This window comes from Protopterus annectens, chromosome 17.part0 (assembly GCF_019279795.1).
Source record: "Protopterus annectens isolate FY-2018-M chromosome 17.part0, PAN1.0, whole genome shotgun sequence".
Taxonomy (NCBI): Eukaryota; Metazoa; Chordata; order Ceratodontiformes; family Protopteridae; genus Protopterus; species Protopterus annectens.
In genome coordinates, this window is record NC_056751.1 from 154,472,494 (window position 1) to 154,489,328 (window position 16,835).

Here is a 16,835-nt window from a genome sequence, read left to right on the forward strand (position 1 = left end):
TTAACTGCTCTCCATGTGTGCAACAGTTAGACTACATGCATGCTTTGAAGTTATTCTGTAGACATTTTAAATCATCCCTAACTCCTTTCTCCCATTTTTGCACATGGGATCAGGGTGTCACTTCAACAGTGACAATCACCTAGAGCCAAGGTTTACACAGTGGGGTGGCTAGCCCTGTCTATGTCTAATATTTAATGTCTGTAGACATTTTAAACATTTAAGCAACAAACAGCGTTTTTTATGTAATAATACATTAACATTTTACTGGAAAATTTAGATGATGCAATAAATATTTTCACAAACAAGCCACATTTTCTATTAGTAAGCAATTTAATCAACAGAAACATTCAAATTCAACATGCTTTACTTCATCCATTAAGGTTAACTCGGTATACAAACAAACAGAAATAGGGGTTATAATTTTGCTGGAATACACATGCAAAGCAGCATCTTGTCCCACAATCTTTTAACCAAGAATTCCCCCTTACTCCTACCATCACAGTAATGAAAGTTCATTACCATTCGTTGTAATGCTTGCAGTGTCTTACCCTGGTTGGAAGTATGCTGTTTGTCAAGTTACTGGTATGTCAGTCACAATGTAGATAAGACAAAGACTGAATAAAGCCAGCTAAGAAAAACTAAACAATAAATTCTCTGTGGTGGCTTTATCACTTACACTGTACACGTGAGTATGTTTTGTCTGATATATAAAATTCTTACCTGCATTTCTTTCTCTCAGAACACTTTATGCAAGTTACTGTTCAATGTTAATAGTTTCCACTATGAACAGGAGAATTTCAGTGCAACTGCAAGTATCAAGACTATTTTAAGCTAGTAATAATGAGACGGATTTTCTCTGCTTCAACACTGAGAAGACACTGGGACAGAAATTCAAAGAGCAGTATGTCTGTTAATAAAAAAACAAATGGATCTATTTCTTCAAATTAGACAAGAAAGAAACAGAATCAGAGAAACAGGCACATACACACAAACATTCTTTATGCCGTTGTGATAAACCTTTTTTTTTTTTTTGCAGTATGCCTGCATCTGCAACGGCAATCCCTTCTTGGTGATAAAGAAACCTCAGAAGTCGACTAAGCAAAGCCAGAATGACACCAGCTATAAAGATGTGATTACAGACAGCTTTTCTGCAAAGAGGCAAATCGCTATCACTTAAACTATGTCAACTACTAAAGTTTGTTCATCAGATAGCCATTTAAAACCTTGCTACATAATAAGTTTACATGTATAACCTGCTAAACAAGGAAAAATAATACCAGTGCACTTAAGTAAATGATGATGATGTCCATAGCTCTCAAACTCTTAGAGCAAGAAATCTGGACAAAGCAATAAATGGTGAGACAAAGGCCCAGAAATAGGGACAATTTTTAAATATTACTCCTACAAACTTAGAAAATTAATAGAATAATGGGTTTTTGCATTAGCATGCATTTTCTGAATGGTAAAAACTGAAACTCAAATGTCTGTAATTATTTTCTGACATCCATCTTTAATGAATTGCCAAAAATTTGCCAGAATACCACAATTTTATGAAAAATGGGCCAAAAATATGAGGCAAAAATCTGGACATTCTGCGAAAATCTGTACAGCTGAGAGGGTGATTTCCTTCATGCATGCTAATGCACTAGCACCTTTAAAGGTTTGCAGCAAGAGAAAAGAGACTTTAGCACCACCAATGAAACAACTCTTAACATAGTAGTAATTGCCATTACCCTCTGACACCAGACACACTAGCTGAACTGCTGCTTTATTTGACCCCCTTTCTGGTGCTCAACACCCCTCATCCTTCTCCTGTAATAAATTTAATACACATCCGTGACATCTAGCAAGTCCATCAATTTCCATAGTACATCAAGTTATAAATTTGCGATGTTTCGTGAATCCCTCTCTTACCACCTACTCCCATAAATAGTTCAAGCAGCATCTTATCTTGCAGTCACTGGGGTACCCTTACACAAGTGAGGGCCTCACATTTTCTGGTACTGCTATCCTGGTTAAAAGTTAAACAAAATAACAACTGGCTGTACAGCACAAACTGCACTTAAAGCAAAAGGCAAGCAAGAGTGGATACAATGGAATGAAGACTCCCACAATATTCAAACATACACTGGCTGGGAGAAATAAATTCAAACGGTGATTAGAATGAGCCTATCTTAGCCCATCCAAGCTGCTCAGATCATAAGGGCTGACAGCTGTTCTTAGGACTTGCTTAGAGATCTTGAATAGGCATTCATTTAGCTACCTGCTGCCAGTGCTCTGGAATTAAACTTGTTGTGTCTTTCGGCTTTTCCCAGTTCAGGGTCACCACAACGGAACTCCGCTCTGCTAATGATTGGCAGTTGATTTTTGCGTGCTGAGTTGCCAGCCCTGATGCGCAATCTTCAAGGAAGGTACGCCCATTCACGCATGTCTCCACGCAGAAGACGCTCTAGCTGAGAGTTGAACCGGACAGCGTCTTACTGTGAGGCGACAATGTTACCGCATCCCCACCACCGCAGCCTTTCCTTAAACAAGTCTGCAAAGCTGAGGCCTCATTCCATGGATACCTTAAACATATCTATAGGTGAGTATTTCTGAACCCAGAGACTTTTTACATAGTCATCACTGTTTGATCTGATATTGAATTATTGTTTTTTTTTCAGTCTTATTTTATAATGCATATATGCTCTGTTTGTTTTAATAATACTGTGTATAAGTGCGGCACACAGTTTTCAAAGCACTTGAAAAAATAATGATTACAATAAAGAACCATGTGGGATGACAGACATGAAATGAAATGGCTCTTTGTGGTTTTACAAGATTTGCTTCATAGGCTACTATATGTTACCAAAGTTCATTAATCTTTTTGGGTACCCTAAATTCTGGTTAATCCAGTAGTTTCCTCACCTGCTTTAATCCTGTTCAGGGCATTCTTCCCTAGTTAATTATGTTGCGGTACCTTGTATCTATTGATTTGTTTAGGATCTTGACTGTTTAAAGCTGCTGTGGGTTTGCCAGCTAAGACCTACTTACAGTGTTAAACTTGCTGGCAGTCCACAAAACTCAAAAGCTAAGTCTGCCTAGACTTAAAACCTACATTTTCCTAGGTATCTACTTGTTCATTCAATTTATCCTAATCCAATGTTATGCCAACACAGCATTTCCTACGTGTTAAGAGTGAAACTGCCTCAATGCTCACATTTACTCAACACAGTGATCAGAGACCCTTCTTCAACTCTGCAACTACCCACTACATGAAATTCCAGAAAATGTACCTCAGGGCAAGCTGACCATGCATGTAACTGAAAGAAATGGTCACAGCATCAACAGTAAATGAAAGTTTGTCAGTCAGAGAGATTAGGATGTGAGAAGTTAAGCTAAGAATTGGCAAGATCATTAATAAGCACAAAAGCAAACCAAGGGTACCATTAAAGCCTGCACAGTGATGACAGACCCTTAGATATCAAAGGAAATGGTTAAATATGAGAAAGAAAAAGATTGGATAAAGTAAAGTTGTGTACACTTACCATAAATGTAGATGTTCGAGTGTATTCACTGTTGCAGTCATTACATTTGGGTAATCTGCTGGCAGGTTGCCCTCAGTCGGCCTGAATATCAAAGTCTTGGGTCCTGCGTCGGTTGCTGTCTCCTCTTATATGACGTCAGGTTGTCAGGGGTATAAAACATGCAGCTGATGCCATTTTCTTAAGTTTTTCTTGCCCCAGATGTCAGGTGCCCCCCAAATGGGGAGCAAAAAAAAAAATATATATATATATATATATATATATATATATATATATAAATGCAATTATAACATAAACTTTACCTTCATCTAAAAGCAAATACACCACAAAGGCTATAGAATATAGTGAAGGAAAGAGAACTTCTAGAAAAAAGGGGGATGGCGGGTGGGTAACCCGGAGTGCAACACTGAATACACTCGAACATCTACATTTATGGTAAGTGTACACAACTGTACTATGTTCTTCGTGTTTCACTGTTGCAGTCATTACATTTGGGTAGAATCCCAAAGCTATGGATGGGAGGCTGGAACTAAACAGCATTAGGAGCGGCTATAAGGCCCTGCAGAACTGCAGTGGCAAAGTCTGCCCTGGACTTAGAGAAGAGAGGCAAATTATCATGCTTTGTAAATGTATGAACAGAGCGCCAAGTAGCAGCTTCTAGAATGTCTTTGGTTGGCACTCCTCTGAGAAAAGCTGCTGAGGTAGATGCAGCCCTGGTGGAATGTGACCTGATTCCCTTGGGCACCGGTTTACCATGATGCAAGTAGCAGAAACGAATGCAGTGGCTTATCTACTTTGAAATAGTCTGCTTTGAAATAACCTTCCCCTCTGATCCTGCAGCAAATGCCACCAGTAGCTGCTCAGACTTTCTTAGAGATTTGGTCCTGTTTAAGTAGAATCTTAGTTGTCTGTGTACGTCCAAGGAATGCAGAATCCGCTCCCCCTTATTCTGCGGATTTGGGTAAAAAGTTGGCAGGTGACTAGTTTAGTTAAGAGCCACACTAGACACCATCTTAGGCATAAAAGAAGGATTGGTCCTGAGGGACACCCTGTCTGGGTAAAATGTAATAAAAGGCTCCACAGCCATGAGGGCCTGTAGTTCTGAAACCCTTCTTGCTGAAGTGATTGCCAGAAGGAAAGCTGTTTTCCAAGATAAAAACTTTATATCTGCAGTAGCTGCTGGTTCAAGTGGAGGCAGGATGAGCTTTTCCAACACAAAATTGAGGTCCCATACAGGAGTTGGTGATCTTCTGGGAGGCCTTACATTTTTGGCCCCTCTAAGATACTGTTTTAGCAGAGGATGAGAAAAGATGGGAGGCTCTGTGTTGTAATGAGCTGAGATGGCACAGGCATGGATTTTTATTGATGAAAAAGATAGGCCCTCGTCAAGCATCTCAGTCAGGTATTGTAAAATCTGAGGAATATTTGGCTTTGCTGTGTCCGTTCTTTGTGCTTGGTTCCAAGCACAGAATCTCTTCCATTTATCAGTATAAGATTTTCTAGTACTAGGCCTTCTGGCTTCCAAAATGACATCCATCACAGATTTACTGAGAGGTGTCTTTTGAATAATTACATGATCAGCCACGCTGCCAAGTTCAGTGTTTGGAACTGATTGTGCAGAATTTGATTGCTTTGCTGAGACAGTAAATGAGGTATTTGAGGCAAGTACCAAGGAGGGAGTTGAGACATATTCCTTAGAATTGGGTACCAGTGCTGGCGAGGCCAGTCCGGGGCAATTAGGATCATTTTTGGTTTTTCCTGTTTGACCTTTAGTAAGACCCTGGGGAGAAGAGGCAGAGGAGGAAAGGCGTAGACTGCTAAGTTTTTCCAGCTGAAGGATGGGGCATCCACTTTCCATGCTTGTCTCTGATAAGCCCTTGTCCGGACTCCCCCATTTCTCTGTTATCATGCTGAAGACTTGTGGATCCAGTTTCCACTCGTGAGGATCCATAAGATTTCTGCTTAGGTCGTCTGCCAGAGTATTTTGTTTTCCTGGCAGGAACTGAGCTTGAAGATGCACTTGGTAAGTCAAGGCTGTGTCCCACAATGCCATGGCTAGTCTGCAAAGGGGGTAGGAATGTGTACCCCACTGCTTGTTTATGTACCACAGGACCGTGGTGTTGTCAGTCTTTTATCAGTAGTTGTCCTGCATAAAGTAAGTCCTTGAAGGCTGTCAGGACATTCTGAACAGCTAACATCTCCTTCTGGTTGATATGCAGATGCATTTGCTTTGGGCTCCATATGCCCTGAATGCATCTCCCCGCCAGGTGGGCCCCCCCAAGCATAGTCTGATGCGTCTGTAGTTAGGGTTTGGGTGGCAGTGGGTAGAGTGAAAGACCGTCCCATGTTCTGGTGACATGTCTCTGCCCACCAAAGAAACTCTGGTTGTAGGCAGGGAATGAGAGGAATCATTGTTTCCAGACTGTGACAATGTTGACTCCATAAACTTTTTAGATACCACTGTAGTTTCCTCATATGCAGTCCTGCATATGGAATTAGTAGAATGCAGGATGCCATGAACCCCAAAGCCTGCAGAATTTGTCTTGCAGATAACTGGGTTTTGTTGCCATCTGTTTGAAGTAAATAGTCAGTTGCCTTTGCTTGACTGGTGTAAGATAAGCAATCTGGGCAGTTGTATTCAAGCTTGCACCCAGGAATGTAATCTTTTGAGAGGGTATCAGTTGTGATTTCTTTTCGTTTATTGTGTACCCTAGGCATGTTAGAAGCCTTTTTACAAATGCCAGATGTTGAAGAAGAATGTCCTTGTTTTCTGCTTGAATGAGACAGTTGTCCAAGTAAGGATAGATTTGTATGCTTCTTTGTCTGCAAAATGCAATTACTGGTACCAGGCACTTTGTAAAGACCCTAGGCACAGTACATAAGCCAATGGGCAGTGTAGGGAATTGGTAATGCATAAAACCAGCCTTGAAGCGGAGGTATCTTCTGCATGATTCCCTTAATGGGATATGCAGGTATGCCTCTTTTAAGTCTAGAGTCACTAACCAAGCGTTCTTGCCCAGCATGGGCAGAAGCTGTTGCAAAGTCAGCATTTTGAATTTTGGGATGCCCAAGAATGTGTTCAAAATTGATAAATCCAGTATTAGGCGCCAGGCATTGTCTTTTCTGGGTACCAGGAACAGTCTTGAATAAAACCCTTGCCCTTTTTCCTGTTCTGGTACTGGTTGAATAGCCCCCATATCCATTAGGGACGTAACTTGTTTCTGTGCCTCTGCCCATTGATTTTGTGGCAGATCTGGCCAACCGTTTGGAATTGGTAAGGTATGGAAATGAAATCTGTATCCCTGGGATACTATGTTTAATACCCACTTGTCCTGGGATATTAACTGCCAATTTTGAGCATGAAGTGCTAACTTTCCCCCTAAGGGAGCTGCCAAAAGATAAGTGCTTGGTGATGGCAGAGGGAAGTCATTGAGACTGTTTACTGTAGGGTTGTGCTTTGTTTCCTCCAGATTTGGAGGTAGAGGCACCCCATTGCTTTGACCTGTAAGAACCCTGTGATTGGTATCTAGAGCCTTTTGAGTGGCTGGATTTGCCCCGTGAAGCTCTGTTGGACACAGGAAAGGACCAATTTTTTGTAGGCTGGTGTCTACTGAATCTGGGTGGCTGCACTTGTAAGAAATCTTTTACAGTTTGCATAGATTTAGCTTTGTCTTCCATTTTCGTTAAAACCTCTTCTGCCTTACCAAACAGAGCATCATGCTGTAAAGGTGCATCCAACAATTTAGCTTCAACATGATCAGGCAGATTTTGCTCCTTGAGCCAGGCATGCCTTCTAATCACAGATCCAGTAACTGCGGCCCTGCAAGAGGCCTCCAAGGAAACAAAACCACATTGCAAAGTATGCTTTCCAACCTGTTCTGCTGCATGCAATAATTACTGTATTTCTTTATTTTCCACACATTCAAAAATCAACATTTTCTGTTTCAATAATCCCATAACATGCTGTTGATATTTAAGCATATGAAACTGGCAGTTTTGGGCCCCAATTGCCAAGGTTGCAGACGTATAAACCTTCTTTCCCCATCTATCCAGCTGCCTGGAATCTCATTCAGAGGGGGTAGGATTCTTGGTTGTAGAGGCCTTTACACCTTTGGGACCCTGTGAGATAGTTTCAGGGTCAGCAGCAGGATTTTTTAATAAAACTTTGTGGGAGTCAGGAACCCTGTAATATCTGTCTGGCTTACTAGGAGCCGGAGGTAGGGAATCAGAAGCCATGCTTGATTCCAAAAACACATCATCAACAATGTCTAATACAAGAGGTATAGCCAAAGGCCTATGCTGAGGAAGAAGAAGGAAATCCCTAAGCCTCTTTTTTGATTCCAAGAAATCCTGACTCTCCCAATGAAAATGTTCCCTTAAAGTATGCAAGGTTTCTCCGAAAGAATAATCTTCAGGAGGAGATGCAGATGGGATGGATTCCTCTGCATCTGAATCCTCATAGGGAGGTTATGAAAATTCCTGATCAGTAGAGGAATCAGAAGAAATAGAAACCTGATCTGAAGATTCATAAACAGTGTCTTGCCTAGGCCTCTTATCAGGGAGGTTGGGAACCCCTGATCAAGGTTAAGTCTTCAGCCATTTTGATCATCTGTTTTTTAGGCATAAAGGCCTGAGCACGTGGCTCATGCGTCAGTTTTTTAGCCTTAGAAGTTGTTTTTGTCTTCGTTTTTGAAGCTGGCGTCGGTTTTATATAGAAATGTTGAGGCCTGAAAACACCCTCAGAAGCAGGTGCCTGCCCAGCGACTCCAGACCCATCTGAGGGAGAGACATCCGCGGGTACAACACTCTGAGAATCTTGCAGCATGCCGGACTCCACATGGGTCTCGGTAGAGGCCTGTGACTTGAAAGTAGCAGGTATCAGGGGCTGCGAAAGCGCCTGACTGTGTACTGGCGACTGGCTTAGGAGAAGCTTCGTCATTGGTTTTGGACCTCGACGGTCTGTCTCTGTCCTTTTCTCTGCGGTTTTTGTGAATTCCGGTAGTCAGATTGCTATCCGACGACATTTCAGGGTAATTAAATCTGTTTCCAAAAAATTTTGAAGCAAAGATATACTAACACTTAATAATGCATTGGTTAAATCTAGCACAAAACCGACAGCAAAGCATGTTATGATCTGGGTCTAAGCAAGGAATACAGTACAAATGAAAATCCTTATGAGGTATTTGCTTCCCACAAGTAAAGCAATTATTAACTTTTACTGACATCGGTAAGAAGCAAAAAAAAGTTTCCCCAACGGGGTACTTAGCTTTAATTGAAGACTTTGGTTCTGAAACTCGAATGCGAAAATTTCAGGAGTCGGCCGACTGGCACTTGCAAACTTCTTCTGCTTCGGGCACCGCATGGCAAGAAAGACTGAAGAAAATGGCGTTGGCTGCATGTTTTATAACCCTGACGTCATGGAAGAGGAGACAGCAACCGACGCAGGACCCAAGACTTTGATATTCAGGCCGACTGAGAGCAACCTGCCAGCAGATTACCCAAATGTAATGACTGCAACAGTGAAACATGAAGAACATCCAGTATACTAAGCAACTGTTACTAATACTCCACAATGCCAAATGTATTTTCTATTTTTAACTATTCAAGAAGCTTTGTCTGTTTGCTGTGGCTGAATACAGTGTGAAAGGACTAGGCACTATTTTGGATGGGCTTTACACAACTAAAGCCCATGATGTGGAATGCGGTTTCATGCTGGACTGCCAGTGTTCATTAATCAATGAGAAAACACTCCTTAATTTGCAGATAAGCATTTCATCTTCCAGATAAGATGCACGTGCACACACACACACACACACACACACACACACACACACACACACACACAAACACACACACTTACTTTAAAACAAAGATTTAACGTGGAAACAAAATGGCATGCATATGGGAAAAAAATATAAAAATCTGTACACATCATAAGCGGATTCAAGGAGCAGTACTGGGAAGAACCTTCCACTTTTTGACCTTTTCTGAATTCAGTACCACAAATGATTTACAGCCCATCTAAATCTCTTCTTGAACCCTCCTGAAAAATTCATCTTACCTGTATAAATTAGAAGAAGAAGAAAAAAAAACAGGGAGTCACAATGTTAACTTGCACCCCCTCTGCTGCAGAGGCCTGTCAGGTTGTGTGCTAAGATGCACAACATTTCAGCACCATTCAGATGAGTTAAGTTCTTACTTTTAATCATGGCAGACAGCCTAAATAATTTAAGTTGGTCCATGTAAGGAAAATGTTACATTGTCTGAAAAGAATTCGATGGCTGCAGGATGCTGATGGCCACACCCAGAGGTAGTTCTTAGCTTTGAGCTTAAAGCATTCATTCTGTTCTGCTCCAGTAAGAAATTATGAATTTATGCTGTATTATCTGTCTGATAGGGTCTGGGTAGTACTGTTGCACAGGAACCTTTTATGTTGTTGTTTTTAATCTTTTTTTCACAGACAACTGAAAAGAATATGGGGTAGAGAGTGGTATTACAGGCTTTGATCAAAACATTTGCTTACTATAAAATAAAAGGCAGTAACTTAAAATAAATACTCCTAGACTGTGCAGCCTAAGTACATAATATACGTCTATCTATCTATCTATATATATATATCTATATATATATATATATATATATATATATATATATATATATATATATACATATATATATATACACACACACACACACACACACATATATATAGAGAGAGAGAGGTGTGTGTGTGTGTATATATTAACTTGCAGTCAATGAAAATAGGTACAAAGGTTCTTGAAAAGTAGGCACGACAGCCAAAAATATACACAACTAATTAGCATAAAATTTTAATCCCAGATAATATAGCTCCTCCCACTTCTAGTAGGTCTGCAGAATACTACTCAGAAACACAAATTTAAAAAACTGATGCAGTAAAATATAACTATACTATCAAAGACACAGTGTAAAATCTGTAGAGTTTCAAAAATGATTTTGCAAAAGTGTACCTCACAGTCATTTATTTTTGTTTCTGACAAGGAAGATGTAAGATTTGGGTCCTCTTTCTTTAAATTATTTGTGCCACTAGAATTCTGGACATAAATGCAGCCTTGTTTCCTATGTTCTAAACAGCTTCACAGCTCTGTGTGTGTGGTGGTGGTGGTGGTGGTGGTTGGGGAACTGTGTGGAGTTGTAAATTGAAAATAAGAATGCACCTCCACCAAAAATAGGTATGTTAGATGAAGGAGTAAATCATACCTGAAAATAGGACTACTCCTCCAAAATACTTAGTGTTGAGAAGTATAATACATATTTGTAGGACTTCATTTCAATTTGTTACAGTTAATCATCATAAGGCTTATTTAATAATGTTGATGTATTTATCAAGCTATTTGGTTATTAAACAGACTCTGTACAATCAACATACTGTAACATGCTGAACCACATTTTTGTATCTGGAGGATTAGGCTATCATCACCTTCTGGTATTAACCAAAACAGATGACACGGAGCTTTAGGAACTACTTCAGGAACTGGAACTTAGTTAAAGTTGTAATGAGTTGGAAAGGAACATCCAAGTCCTGTGAAAAGGTCTGTTGTGTATTGACCCAAATGTCAATAGAAACGAGACCTAAAAGGAACTGAAATGGAATCATCTAGGCAGTCAGTTGAAGATGTTTGTGATTGGGGTACATCAAACTCCCTATCCTGTATGAGTAGGTCCAGCTTGTGGTAACTCCCTTTGGCCAATTCCATAAGATGGGAGAACCAATGCTGCCTGAGCCAAAAGGGGATACCCTAATGATCCTTGAGTAGTCCTTTCAAATCTTCAGAATTACTCTGAATATCACTGGAAAGGATGGAAATGCATGCAGTAACATTAACTGAAAGAAAAAAGTATCCATTTTCCAGGCTTCTTTGCAAGGAGTACTGAAGAAGATTTTTTTTCTGTAACCAAATCCTGGAAGATCCCCTCATTCAATTTCAATTTGTGAGGGTCTGTCCTGGTCCTGCTCAGCTTGTCTGCCACTATATATTATTCAGATGGAATTTAAGATGCTAAGAGATTTAAAGAGCACTGAACAGCTACTTCCTAAGCCATCATACTCAGCCTGCATAGAGGCTATGACCTGCTGCCCCCTTGCTTGTGTACCCCATCAGTGAGGTGTTATTTGCAATCAACTGAAGAAATCCAGGGGACCATAGATGATAAAGAGATTATAAGGCATGGATCACAGCCCACACCTTTATGAAACTGATAACCTTTTGGTCTGTCTGAGGAGTTCCACTGGCCTTGCACCTTTACCTAACAAACTGTCCCATAAGTGAAATTGGAGGGATCTGGAGTTATATATTGGCTTGGTGGTAGAGGAGAAAAGGGAAGACCTGCTTTTGCTTGTTTCTGTAGTCTCCAAAAAATGTGGTTCCTTTTTCACAAAGCCCAAGACAGGAATCTGAAATTGTAGAGGATACAAAAGTTGGGTCTGTTTGCTTTTTTTTTTTTTTTTTTTAAACCATTGCATTTTTTTTCATATATAACTTCACAAGAGGAATCATAAGAATCACAGAGGCCATGACCTTCAGGATCCTGAGATAGCTTCTCACTGAAAGTCTGGGACAGAATTGAAAAACTCAGAAAAGTTTCCACATAAAAATCCACCTTCTTCTGCATCAAAAAAGCCTTTTGCTGCAAAGTGTCTATGAGACAGCCTTGAAAGACAATCCTGTGTTGGAGTCATGGAGGATATCAGAACATTTATCTGGAACTCCAGACTAGTCAGAAGACAAAAAAAGGTCTATTGTAATGACTCTTGACATCTGGGAAAAGACTCTCCAAAGAAGAGTAATCCATCTAAATAAGGAAATAAATGAATGCCATTCAGTCTGCAATGAGCAATGACTAGTGGTAGATACTTTGTAAACACCCTTCAACTGTACATAACCCAAAGGGTAATGCAGAGAATTGATAATATGACCCCCACACAAAAAAATCTGAGAAATTTCATGAGACCTTTGGATATGGGAATTTAATGGTATGCATCTTTTAGACTGAATATTACCATAAAACTTCCTTGGAGAATGAGAATTAACAGATTCTGAGGGATCAAGATCTCAGGTTTTGAAACTTTCATACGCAGATTAAGAAACAAAAGATCTAGAACTTATTTCCAAGAATACTCACTCTTTAGTACCAGAAAACAGTTTGGAATAGAAGCTTTTAGTCCTTTAATTAAATGGCAATGGTTCTTGACTCCTAAGGAAAGTAAGTTTTGAAGGACCTGAGGAAAAAACTCTGGTTTGGAGAGGGTGGGGAGAAATGTCCCTGAAAAGCGGTATTTATATCCAGTCCCAACTGCAGTCCTCTTGAGCCAGTGTTCTTACCCAGAAGTCTGAAACAATTTGTTGTCAAAGGGGAATGTACAGAGCTAGTTTCTGTAACAGATTTTGAGAGACAGTGGAAGGAGAGGTGGGGGAGATAACATTGGTACAGTCATTCTAAAGTACTAAAAAGTCCCTTTTCTGGAAAATATCTCTCTCTCTTATTCCTCTGCTGTCACCTTATTTGGTTCCCTATTTGGCTTGAGAAGGCAGGGATTGATCATTTAGTTTCTTAGGTGAAAAAGAGGACTTGGAATATTTGTAATTGTATTAATTTCCCTCTCTCATCAAATAGTTTGTGGACCTACATAGCAGATGGGCCAAGCAAAACCTCCTTATCTAAAGCTGAATTTAAAATTTCACACTTTGCCTCAACAGAAAACTTGTCATTATGTACCCAGGCACATCTGCTCAATACTGCAACAGTTATAGTGGCCCTAGGCACAGTATCTGCACAATCACAGAGACTCCTTAAGGCATGTTTTGATACTTGAGAAATGTTAGAGACAATGGAATTCAAACAGGCACTGCACTGCCTTTGGGGGAAGAGTAGTAGATAATCCTTTCAAATCGTCAGCACAAAATACAGCAAATTTCCACATGTAAGTCTGATAGTTAATAATTATATATGCCACAGGGGAAGAGGACAATATTCTGTTACCACATCTATCACTACTTTTCCTCCTTTCTCCACAGGGGAAAGACTGAGGACACCAAGAGTCTGTTCCCAGCTGGTGAAGATGTGGACACTGCTGCAGCATCAGACCTAAGGTGGGAAAACAGATGTTTGTGAAACTTTCTAGACCCTATTTGCCTTTTTGGGAACTGAAGGTTGGGAAACAGGATTGCTACAAGCATGAATAAATACATCCTCTGAGGCTGGCACTATTAGATGCATAAGAGAGGAATAAGGAACCTACTTGTAACAAATCATATTTCTTCATTTCAGGGGAAATTCCATATGTTCCCACAAAAACATTTCATTCATTCTGACTATAGTCTGAGAAAAGGAAAACTCCTCCAAAGGAGATTGTGAGGACTGAGTTTCCTCCAAATCAGAGATGTGGGATTGGGAGTCTACAGGAGAAGCAGCCTTCTCCCTGTATATGTCAGAATCCTTTGACATGTCAGGAACAGCTGTGCTAATATCCTTTTAGAGTAAGGATTTCTGAGGATCAGGATTAACAGCCTGTAACAATTTTCTAGCTACGGTAAGAAAAAAAAAAGTTATGTCTTACCATAACATTCCATCTGAGTTGCTGATCTTCTTCCAGTCATTACTGATGGGTTTGGTTCCAAGCCCTCGGAACAGAGTCAGCCTCATACCAAGCTTACGTGCACCAAAAAACTCCCAAGCTAAGCTGCTATTCACAATTCCCTTCACTCAGTTACCTCAGATCGAGTTTGCATGCAACATATAGGAGAAAACAGAAAGTCAGAGGTCATCTCTGTGCAGAAACACTGAAACACCACAAACACCCAGACGATCCGCCAGGAGCCTTTAGCGGGGGACGGTGGGAGGGTGTGATGACTGGAAGAAAATCAACAACTCAGATGGAACGTTATGGTAAGACATAACTTCTTTATCTGAAGTTGTTAATCTTCTTCCTATTCATCACCGATGGGACAGAATTCCAAGCTACTTGGAGAACCTGGGTGGCCCTTATGGAAGAACATTCCTGAGAACCATTGAGCTAAAGGCCGCTCTTCCCCGGAGACCAAATCCAATTTGTAATGCTTGATGAAGGCATGGGGTTTAGCCCAAATGGCTGCTGCACAGATGTCATCCATGGAGGCCCTAGAGTGGAAGGCAACCGATGCTGCAATAGCCCTAGTTGAGTGAGCTTTGATATGACCAAGCTTAGATTCATTTGTAAGCGAATATGAGAAGCTAATGCAATCCCTGAGCCATTTTGACAAAGTAACTTTAGATACCGCACATCCCATTCTAGGGCCAGAAAAGGAAATGAAAAGTTGGTCCGACTTGCAAAAGGACTTAACCCTGTCCAGGTAGAAACGTAATTGTCTATGAACATTCAATGAATGTAGGCAGTATTCTCCCTTGTTTGAATAATTTGGAAAAAATACAGGGAGCTCAATGGACTGGTTAATAGAAAAGTCAGAAACCACCTTGTGGAGAAAGGATGGGTTAGTACGAAGTGATACTCTGTCCTTATGGAAGATCAGATAAGGGCTCTTGATACAAGACTTGCAACTCAGATATTCATCTGGCTGAAGTGACCGCCACCAGAAATAAGGATTTCCATGACAGAAATTTTAGATCACATGTTGCAGCAGGCTCAAAAGGGGGTAGAGAGAGACACTGAAGAACCCGTGAGAGATTCCATGCTTCCACTGGTTGCCTGATGGGAGGTCTGCTGTGGAAAATTCCCTTGAGGAAGGTCTTGCAAAGTCGAGTGGAAATAAGCGGGACTTCATCTGAACCATTGTGGAAGTTGGAAATAGCTGCTAAATGGACTCAAATGGTGGAAGCTGATGCACCATTGTCGAACTCAGCAAGATAATGAAGAGCCCTAGCTACAGGACCTGAGAAGGGATCTAGCTTCAGATTATGTGACCAGAGAATCTTTTTCATTAGTCCCTGTAAAGTTTTCTGGTGGATGGTTTATGGCAGCCAGGATAATATCACGGACAGATGAGGAGAGGGTTTCCTGCCTGGCAACGAATGGAAGTGGAGAAACCAAGCCATCAGCTTGAAAGTGGATAGAGTTGGTGGAGTCAGCCCTTGTGGATGAGATATGAGGTCCAGATGAGTGTCTAGGATCCAAGGAAGTTGTAACAGATGAGGTCAGACGAAGGGAAACCACACTTGACGAGGCCAGAATGGGGCAATGAGGATCACTTTGCCTCTCAACCGAATAGCTTTCCTTAGAAAAAGGGGGATCAGAGGAATCGGAGGATAAGCATAAAGTAGACCCACGGGCCAATTGTGAATCAAAGCGTCTCTCGGTGACTCCCCGTGAGGGGGGAAGAGGGCAAAGTAGCTACTGCATTTTGTGTTTGAGGGGGAGGCGAAAAGATCGCAGCATGGCTGGCCCCAACGGCTGAAGATTTCTGCCATCATACTTGGATTGAGAGACCACTTGTGAGGACGGAGGATGCATCTGCTTAGCCTGTCCACAGTCGCATTGGAGTTCCCTGGTGTGACGGATCCACACAGTCTACCAGTTTTTACTATGCCTCGAGCCACATATCACTGTGTATGTTTAATTATTGCTAGATTGATTATTGCTAGATCTTGATATGCCACTACCTCACTATATGCTGCTAATATTGTAACAATACAATATGCTTAAGAGCAGGCCTTGCTCACTGATTACTGGTATTACTGAACTTTTGTTAACCTATAAGTTGTTTATCAGCTTAAAAGATGTTTACCAGAATGTGGGGATTTCAAAGAGGAACTATATCACAAGTTTGTGAGCTAACTGTTCTTTAAAAAAGGGAAGTAAGGCACAAGACCAGACATTATGAGACTTGTTTACAACTTAGGAAATGATCTGTAATTTTCTAAAATATTCCATCAACTCATGATGAGCTTGTAATGTCATATTTTCTGTAATATTCCATCAACTCATGAGCCTGTGATCAATATGTCATTAGTTGAACCTGTTGACCCTGTTGTTTGTTCAAGACTATAAAAGCTCAAAGGCTAAAATGGAAATCATCATCATCCGGATTTGATCACAGCACCACCCTAAACTGAACTTAGAGACATTTTGCCAGTGTCGGCCTTGCCTTGACTAAACAGATAGCTGCACTAGATAGGATTGAAGTCTCCCTATTTTTTTTCAAAGATGATTTTGTTTATGCATAAGCTTGTAAGTACACGATCTATTAGTTTTGTCTGTTTATTTAGTATTAGTTTTACTGTTTATTTAGTTAGTTTTGGTTTAATAAATTAAGTTTGAGCCTTGGTGTCTTGTGTCAT

General features: G+C 40.6%; 1 protein-coding gene across 1 annotated transcript in view; it reads right to left on the reverse strand.

Moving 5' to 3' along the window:
• The window catches only part of AP3S1 (adaptor related protein complex 3 subunit sigma 1), a 1,319,573-nt gene that overhangs the window by 874 nt on the left and 1,301,864 nt on the right, over positions 1-16,835 (reverse strand). The gene's annotated exons all lie outside the window — the stretch shown is intronic.